Below are 10,317 nucleotides of genomic sequence, written 5' to 3'. Positions count from 1 at the left end.
CAGGCGCCCCGTTGTAATGTTTCTTAAGAACTCTATTGGGATTTTTTTTTCAAGTGTTTTACGTATGCTATTTCTTTTTTCCTTCCTCCATCTCTAGTGAGACATAACTGACAAATACCATTATAAGATATTTAAGGTGTACATCATGGAGAGGCGCCTGGGTGGCTCAGTCAGTTAAGCGTCCAGCTCTTGGTTTCGGCTCAGGTCGTGATCTCAGGATCCTGAGATCAAGCCCTACGCTGGGCTTGGTGCTGAGTGGGGAGTCTGCTTGTTCCTCTCCCAAAGCTCCTCCCACCTCTCTCTCTCTCTCGAATAAATAAATAAAATCTTAAAAAAATAAAGTGTACATCATAGTGCTTTGATATATGGATACATTGCGAAAGGATCCTTGCCATCTAGTCAATTAACACCTATTGAGATTCTGATTGGACGGGCACTGAATTTATAGATTAAATTAAGAATTTATATCTTTATGATATTGGCAGTCCCAGGCATGAATATATTACATCTATCTGTTCAACTACTTCTTATTTACTTACTTTTCAATGATTTTATAATTTCCTCCATCAAGATCTTGCACATCTTTGGCCAAAAGCAAAGAATTGCCAAGATAGGTTTCTTGCTAATATAAATTGTGTTTTCTTAAAAATGACATTTTATGGGGGCACTTGGGTGGCTCAGTCAGTTGAGTGTCTGACTCTTGATCTCAGCTCAGGTCGTGATCTCAGGGTTGTGAGTTCAAGCCCCACATTGGGCTCCATGCTGGGTGTAGAGCCTACTTTAAAAAAAAAAAGGTTTTTTATGTTTATTGTTTATTTATAAGAACATGATTGATTTTTATATATTGATTTTATGTTCAGAAATCTTGTGGACAGTTTTTGTTGGTTCTAATAATTCGTCCATGCAAACAATCACATTGCCTGTGAAAATGATAGTTTTGCCTGTGCTTTCAATCTTCATAACCTTTTTAAAAAATTTCATATTCTTCACAACAGAGTGAGATACTCATGATTATTCCCAGCTTGCAGATGAGGAAACTGAAGCTTGAAGAGATAACTTGGTTTTTCTAAGTTCACACAGAGAGCTGACGGCAGTCAAGTTGTGAACTCTAGTGTCCCTGATTCTAACACCCATGCTCTTTTCCCCGTGAGATTCTTCCTCCCGCATTAGCCTCCATTACAGGTGAGGAGAAGACTGCTCACAGAAGCGAGGTGTCTGCATCACTCTGTGGGAAGGACAGATTGAGAGAACAGAAAGAAGCTAACAAAACCTTTAAGACAACTGTGTAGGAATGAACTAGCATTTAGGGAATCTGGGTCCTAATTCCAGCTCTGCCACCGACCAGCCATGATACCTTGGATAGGTCACTTCCTCTCTCTAACCTCATTCATTCATCCAATAAGCTTTATCGAGGAGCACTTGCAATGTGCCAGGCAGTGTTCTAAGATAATGGGATACAGTAATAAACAAACAAATGAATTCCTGCTCTCAAGGAACTTACAATTTAGTTGGAAGACAGATAACGAGCAAAGTGAATAACTAAAATATATGGTATGGTGTGTTCGGTAAGTGCCGTGGAGAAAAATAAAGCAAGGTAGGGGCCTAGAGCATGCTGGGAGATGGCTGTAATTTATTAGGGTTATTGGGAAAGTCCTCACTGAGAAAGTGGCATTTGAGTAAGTAACTCTGAGTGTCTGGGGAAGAATGTTCCAGGCAGAGAGCACAGCAGGTGCAAAAGCTCGAGGCAGGAGCGTTCCCAATGTGTTGAGGCAGAGGAGGAGGGTCAGTGTGACTAAAAGGTGGGGAAAAGAAGTAGGAGCTGAGGTCAAGTCTTACAGGGCCTTGTTCTTTCTTCCTTCCTTCCTCCCTCCCTCCCTCCCTTCCTTCCTTTTTCTCTTTCTTTCTTTCTTTCTTTCTTTTCTTTCTTCCAAGATTTTATTTATTTATTTGAGAGAGCGAGAGCGAGAGTGAGAGCGAGAGAGAGCACAAGCTGGGGGAGGCGCAGAGGGAGAAGCAGATGCCCCGGGGAGCAGGGACCCTGACTTGGGACTCGATCCCAGGACCCTGGGATCATGACCTGAGCTGAAGGCAGACACTCAGTCAACTGAGCCACCCAGGCGCCCAGGATGCTGGCTTTTTTTCTAAGTGTGACGGAAGCCACTAGAGAGTTTTGAGTAGAGGAGTGATGTGATCTGACTGATGTTTAATAGGCTCTACTGCACTGCTGTGTTGAGAACAGGCTTAAAGGGGGTGCAAGGATGGAAGGGAGACTAGTGAGGGGCCACATCTTGGTGAGGGAAGATGGTGGCTTGGACCAGGGCCATAGCAGCGGAGATGGTGCAAAGTGCTAAGGTTTTGGATCTATCAATTGATCAGTCATTTAAAATTTAAAGTAAATTTATTTATTTAATTACAATTAAAAATAAAATTTTAAAAAATATTTATTTATTTATTTATTTGACAGAGAGAGACACAGCAAGAGAGGGAACACAAGCAGGGGGAGTGGGAGAGGGAGAAGCAGACTCCCCACTGAGCAGGGAGCCCGACGTGGGGCTCGATCCCAGGACCGTGGGATCATGACCTGAGCCGAAGGCAGATGCTTAACTGACTGAACCACCCAGGCGCCCTGCAATTAAAAATAAATTTATTTGATGAAGGAAACTTTAAAATATTCTGTGAACCCACGTGCAACTCTTGATCTTGGAATCATGAGTTCAAGCCCCACATTGGGCGTAGAGATTACATTTAAAAAAATTAAAATATTCTATGAACCCAAACATAAGGCAACTCCTTAAATAAGCAATCTCCTAACCTTCCTGATAAGATCCCCAAAAGATTTTTTTATGCCAACTTGAATATTTATACTCTTAGGAATGTAGATGAACCAGTCCAGAGTTTCATAACCTCAGCACACAACATTTTGAATACATTTTTGTTGTAGGGACTCTTCTGTGCATTGTAGGATGTTTAGCCGCATTGCTGGTCTCTAACCCCTAGATGCCAGTAGGACCCCTGTCCCTCCCTCCCCTGCCAGTGGGGACAACCAAAAATGAGTTCAGATATTGGCATACGTCATACCTGGAGGGCTAAGTAGCCCCCATTAAGAACTACTGATACAGTCAAATGCCTACTTGCAGTATTTAATTTATCCCTTTAGTTACATACTTAAATATCTTGGGCAGTAATTAATTATTTTACACATTTTGGTTTTTTACACTCTCAAATCTCATGAAACATATTTATTTCAGTTCTTCATGTGCATCGTTGATGTCAGCATCTTTATTGTTCTTGTTCTTCTCTGTCACTTAACAGAGTGTTCCAGGTTACATCATTTTCACCTCCATCTACATTGTGTGAGATCCAGCACCTGACGCCCTAATAAGATGCCATTGTGGAAAAATTACATCCCAAGACACAACTATCCATTATAGAACACTGGGATACAGTTTTCTTTTTCACTGTTGTTCTGATCTCTAAAATCTAAACAACGGCTGGATCGCTCTAAAAGACAAACAACAATGCCCCCCTTATAAAAGATTGAAAACACTTACTGGTATAATGGATCCCATGGACCACCAGCCAGCCTCAATTATCAACACATTTTTCCACTGAGGTATGTCCCATATTATTATTTTTTTTTTTTTTGAAATTTTTTTTTTTTTTTTGAAATTTTTTTTTTTAAAGATTTTATTTATTTATTTGAGAGAGAGACTGAGAGAGAGAGAGCATGAGAGGGGGGAGGGTCAGAGGGAGAAGCGGACTCCCTGCCGAGCAGGGAGCCCGATGCGGGACTCGATCCAGGGACTCCAGGATCATGACCTGAGCCGAAGGCAGTCGCTTAACCAACTGAGCCACCCAGGCGCCCTGTCCCATATTATTTTGAAGCAAATACCAAATATGTAATTTTATCTGTAAATATTTTGTATGTGTCTCTAAAAGATAAGAATTCTTTTTAAGATAACTATGAACAATTAACATTAATTCCTTAATATAATTGAGTATCTGATAAGTGTTAAAATTTCTGATTGTCTCACAACTTTTTTCTCTTTCTTCTTTCTTCTTTCTTTCTTTCTCTCTCTCTCCTTCCTTCCTTCCGTCCTTCCTTCCCTCCTTCCTCTCTTTCTCCCTTTTCCCTCTCTCTCTCTCTTTTACAGTTTGTTTGAATCAAGATCTAAAAAAAGGGGGCACCTGGGTGGCTCAGTCGTTAAGCGTCTGCCTTCGGCTCAGGTCATGATCCCAGGGTCTTGGGATCGAGCCCCGCATCAGGCTCCCTGCTCCGTGGGAAGCCTGCTTCTCCCTCTCCCACTCTCCCTGCTTGTGTTCCCTCTCTCGCTGTCTCTCTCTCTGTGTCAAATAAATAAATAAAATCTTAAAAAAAAAAAAAAGATCTAAAAAAGGCTCACACGTAGCAACTGGTTGCTGTATCTCTCTCTCTCTTTTTTTTTAATTTTATTATGTTATATTAGTCACCATACAATACATCATTAGTTTTTGATGTGGTGATCCACGATCCATTGTTTTCATATAACACCCAGTGCTCCATGCAGTACGTGCCCTCCTTAATACACATCACCGGGCTAACCAATCCCCCCTCCCCCCTCCCCTCTAAAACCCTGTTTGTTTCTCAGGTCCATAGTCTCTCATGGTTCATCTCTCCCTCCAATTCCCACCCCCCCTTTTTTTTCTTCCTTCTCCTAATGTCCTCCATGTTATTCCTCATGTTCCACAAATAAGTGAAACCATATGATAATTGACTTTCTCTGCTTGACTTATTTCACTTAGCATAATCTCCTCCAGTCCCATCCATGTTGATATAATAAAAGTTGGGTATTCATCCTTTCTGATGGCTGAGTAATATTCCATTGTACATATGGACCACATCTTCTTTATCCATTCATCTGTTGAAGGGCATCTCGGCTCTTTCCACAGTTTGGCTATTGCGGACATTGCTGCTATGAACATTGGGGTGCATATGGCCCTTCTTTTCACTACATCTATGTCTTTGGGGTAAATACCCAGTAGTGGTTGCTATATCTCTTAATTCTCATTTGATCCATAGGTTCTTCCATCATCTTTCTTCTCCCTTAAAATTTATTTGTTGAAGAAACCAGATTGTCTTGTGCATTTTCTCTTTGCTGAATTTGCTGAGTGTATCCCTATGATCTACTCCTCTGCTATATTTCCTGTAAACTGGTGGTTGAACTTTTTGATTCTATTTCCTTGGCAATACTGTTTCATAGGTCATGTTGTGATTTGGGTGTGTTCAAATACCAACTTTATTAGAAAGGTTTTCTTTTTTTTTTTTTAAGATTTTATTTATTTATTTGAGAGAGAGAGAGGGAGAGAGAAATTTCAAGCTGAGGGGCGGGGAGCAGAGGAGAGGGAGAGGAGAAGCAGACTCTCTACTGAGCAGTGCATCGGGCATCCCTGCATCGGGCTCCATCCCAAGACCCCGAGATCATGACCTGAGCCGAAGGCAGATGCTTAACTGACTGAGCCACCCAGGTGCCCCCTAGAAAAGTTTCAAACAGACAAAAAAAGAGAGGGAAGAGTATAATAAATCCCTATATACCTATTCATTTCCTATAGCTGCTGTCACAAATGGCCACAAGCTTGGTGGCTTGAGACAACACACATTTATTTTCTTATAGTTCTGGAGGCCAGAAGTCCAAAATTGGTATCAGTGGGGAAGGAGTCAGCAGAGTTGTGCTTCCTGCAGAGGCTCCAGGACTGAATCTGCTCCTCCCTTTTTCAGTGTCTGATGGCTACTGAAACTCCTGGCTTGTGGCCATGTCATTCTCCCTCTGTGGCCACACTGCCTTCTCCTTTTCTGTCTGTAAAAAAATTTTCCTTGGCTTCTCTCGCTCTCGCTCTCTTTTTTTTTTTTTTTTTAAAGATTTATTTATTTATCCGAGGGAGAGAGACTGGGTGCGCGTGAGCAGGGGGAGGGGAAGATGGAGAGAATCTTCAAGCAGTTTCCTTGCTGAGCAGCAGCTGGACGTGGGGTTCAATCCCACTACCCTGAGATCATGACCCAAGCTGAAATCAAGAGTCTGAGGCTTAACCGACTGAGCCACTCAGGCACCCCTTGGCTTCTTATTCGTATACTTGTGATTGCATTAAGGCTCACTTGTATTATCTAGGATAATCTCCCCATCTCAGGAGCATTGATTTAACCACACCGGTAAAACATTTGCCATGTAACAGAACATCTATAGGCTCCAAGGACTGGAACTCCATATCTTTGAGGGCCATTATTCAGCCTGCTACAACACCCTTCACCTAGATTTATTATTTTGTCCCATGATTTCCCTCCTGTCCTTCCTTCCTTTTTTCCATCCTTCCTTCTCCTTTCTCTTTCCTCCATTCCATCCTTTCTATTCCCTTTTCTTTCTCTCTTTCTCCTTATTTTGCTGTAATAGTTTAAAGCGATTCCTTGCAAACTTCATCTCTAAATATTTCCATATATATGGATACTTTCTTTTTTTTTAATTTTATTTATTCATTTGAGAGAGAGAGAGAGAGCATGAGCAGGGGAGGGGCAGAGGGAGAAGCAGGCTCCCCACTGAGCCGGGAGCCCGACGCGGGGCTCGATCCCAGGACCCTGGGATCATGACCTGAGTCGAAGGCAGACGCTTAACCATCTGAGCCACCCAGGTGCCCTTGGATACTTTCTTATATAACCACACCACTATTATCACTTCATACAATTAATAATTCCTTAGAATCATCTAAAATTCTGTCCATATTAAATTCTCCCTGATTTTCTCAACTATGTCTGTCCTGGATATCATCTGTTTTCCCCTCCAGATCTTCTCACCACCCTTCTCCACCCTACTCTGTGCTCTTGGAAGCTGATCTGTATGTACTATATTACCCATGTCCCTTGCTTCTGGTTGAACTCAGCCAAGGTTGGCCCCGGTAAGACATCAGAAGGTGGAAGAAGAGAGAGATTTGGGTATTTATTTCCCAGTTCCCTCTCCACCAGCTCAACAAAGATTGCTGCAACTTCCTAACCAAGCTCACACCTCCTGCCAGGCAGCCCTCTCCAAATAGCTACTCTTCAGTTCCAGTAACTTCTCCCTCTCTTGAGCTTTTCAGATGATAAGGGCTCCCACTCTTGGCAGCCTTGGAGTATTACACTATTCCTTGTGGTTCTCCAGCCCTGCCCTCACCTCCCTAAGTGTCCCTTTGTCCTCAGATGGCCCATTCGAGTGTGCATCTCTTTTCAGGGCCCTAACTGATACGTATGTCTTTTATTTTTTTCTTTTAAACATTTTTCTTGTTCCCATTTATTCCCACTTCAGCACAGTGGTTAAGATCTAGAGTGGGCTATGAAGCCAGATTATCTAGGTTCAAATCCTCGTTCTGCCACACAGTTGTGTGACTTTGGACAAGCTACTCAGCTTCTCTATGCCTCAGTTTCTTGTCTCTAAATTGGAGATAATAATACATGCACCTAACTTTACAGGAACTGTAAAGCAATTACATAGGGTACAATGGCCAGAAACACAGTAAATGCTCACCACGTGTTAAATAGCATTGTGATTATTATGGTTAGCACTTTTATTATTCCTTGAACTCATTCCTCTTGAGTCCCTTTCCACTGTGTTCTTGTGTGGGTGCGAATTTTTATTTTTTGGTCCTCTATTCTGAAATAATCATAGATTCATGGGAAGTTGCAAAGATAGTACACTGAAGGGGCGCCTGACTCTTGATCTTGGGGTTGTGAGTTTGAGCCCCACGTTGGATGTAGAGATTACTTAAAAGAAAAAAAAAAGATAGTACACAGAGGTCCCAAGTACCCATACCTAGTTTCCCTCAAGGCTTGATTAGACTCGGATATAGATATATTTTAGAGTAGAACTGACCGAATTGGCTAACAGAATGGATGTGGGTGTGACAGAAAGGAGGAGTAAAATGTTGATAATCTCCGCCTAACTACGCTGCTTGTTGATCATCTCAAAAGAGGTACTGAAACACCCCTACTCCAAGAACATGTGTAAAGGACTACTGAAAAACAGGCTGAGCCCAATAGTCCTGGATTTCAGACAAGTGTCCTTGGTGTCTGTGGTCAAATGAGGGCTGGTGGATCCCAGAGGTCCCTCCAGGCTGTTGCCTCTCATTGAGTGTGGTGCCTGGAGGGTGGCTGAGAAGGTAAAGCCAATTTGGGGAAAGAGGATCCAAGTTGGGGAACAGACCTAGGGCCTTGGCTTTTCAGCTGGAAGGTTAAACACAATGAATAGACCATATTCTCTTGGGTCTCAGGGCACTCAAGACTCAAGCTGCCTCTAAGAGAGCTGGGGAGGGATGACCAAACCAGGCCTCTTCGAAGTCCCTCACAGGAGGCCTGGGCCGCATGTTGGGATGTGAGGAGAGTGTGTGAGGTGTGGTGCGTAAGTGTGGAAAAGTGTGAGTGAATGGGCAGGAGGAAGGAGATGACTGGGTGGATGTGAGTAAGGGGTGACAGGTTTGGGCACTTGAGTGTGTGAGTGTACATGTGAGTGGAGGGATGTGATTGTGAGTGGGTGTGTTTGCATGATAGTGTGCATTGAGTGTATGTGGCCATGCAAGGGTTATACATGTAAGAGGTTCGAACATGTCTGCCTGTGTGTGATGGGGGTGGAGCTGGGGCAGGGGCAGAACGTTGGCCCTAGCTCTTCAAGGCTGAGGCACATGTTAAAAGTGATTTGGGGGGGGCGCCTGGGGGGCTCAGTCGTTAAGCGTCTGCCTTCGGCTCAGGTCATGATCCCAGGGTCCTGGGATCGAGTCCCCACATCGGGCTCCCTGCCCCTCTCCCACTCCCCCTGCTTGTGTTCCTGCTCTCACTGTCTCTCTCTCTGTCAAATAAATAAATAAAATCTTAAAAAAAAAAGTGATTTGGGGGGGCGCCTGGGGGGCTCAGTCGTTAAGCGTCTGCCTTTGGCTCACTCAGGTCATGATCCCAGGGTCCTGGGATCGAGCCTCGCATCGGGCTCCCTGCTCCGTGGGAGGCCTGCTTGCTTCTCCCTCTCTCACTCCCCCTGCTTGTGTTCCCTCTCTCGCTATCTCTCTCTCTGTCAAATAAATAATAAATAAAATCTTAAAAAAAAAGTGATTTGGGGGTGCCTGCGTGGCTCGGTCAGTTAGGTGGACACCTAACTCTTGCTCTCAGCTCAGGTCTTGACCTCAAGAGTTGTGAGTTCAAGCCCCGTGTTGGGCTCCATGCTGGATATGGAGCCTACTTAAAAAAAAAAAAAGTGATTTTCCCTTTGAGATCCATTTTTGTCAGGAGTGGGGTCCCATTCAGCAGGAGGAGGCTAGCCCAGACATGCAGGGCAGGGCCGAGGCTGGACCCTGAAGGGGTGATGGTGGTGGTGGTCAGGCTCCTGGCTCTGCTTCGGACCTGGCGTTGGGACCTGCTAGACCCGCTCCCCTCTCCGTGTAGAAGGGTGTCAGATTGGCTGACATGTGGACACCCTGCTTTGGTAGGCAGCGTTGACTACAGTGCTTGGTGCCTGGTGGTGCTTAATAAATGTTTGCTCGTGGAATGACTGGAAGCTGAGGCAGGGAGCCCTGGCCCGCCGGTCACTTTTACACACAAAGCCTCCCGCCAACGGACTTGCTCGCACACGCGCTCGCTCACATTCACCAACTCACCTGCGCTCACCCACTCGCTTGCGCACACCTGCTGTTCACGCTCACTCGTTCCTCGGACTCACACGCTGCGGCGCTCCGCCCGCGACGCCCCGGCTCCTCGGCTCCGTGCTGTCGGGTGACCGGGGCTGCCCGGCCCAGTCACCCCGCTGACCACGGCGGCTCTTCTAAGCTCCTCCTCATCCTTTTCTTTTTTTAAGATTTTATTTATTTATTCATGAGAGAGAGAGAGAGAGAGGCAGAGGCAGAGGGAGAGGCAGGCTCCCCGCGGAGCAGGGAGCCCGACGCGGGGCTCGATCCCAGGACCCTGGGACCGTGACTGGAGCCGAAGGCCCACGCTTCACCCACTGAGCCACCCAGGCGCCCCCTCTTCTCATCCTGTTCATGTTCTCGCTGTCTCTCCCTCCCCTCTCTCTCCTCTCTGTGTCCCTTCTTTCATTTTTTCTCTCACGCCCCTACACAGACATGCACACCCAGCGCACACTCTCCGCCTCATGGCCTTCTCTTCTAATTTCCCCGGTTGTCTGGCCTCCCGTCTGCCCATTCCTCTCATGCTCTCTGTCTGTGTTTACGTCTGTCTTTATCCGTGTGCCTTTCTCCCTCCACCTCTCACTGTTTCCTGACTGCCCCACCCCACCCCCGGGGCCCCTTATTCTGGTTTTCTCGGTGCCTCATCTCTCT

Source organism: Neomonachus schauinslandi, chromosome 4 (genome assembly GCF_002201575.2).
Source record: "Neomonachus schauinslandi chromosome 4, ASM220157v2, whole genome shotgun sequence".
NCBI classification, from domain to species: domain Eukaryota; kingdom Metazoa; phylum Chordata; class Mammalia; order Carnivora; family Phocidae; genus Neomonachus; species Neomonachus schauinslandi.
The sequence above is the reverse complement of the archived record's forward strand: the minus strand, read 5'-3'. Positions refer to the sequence as shown.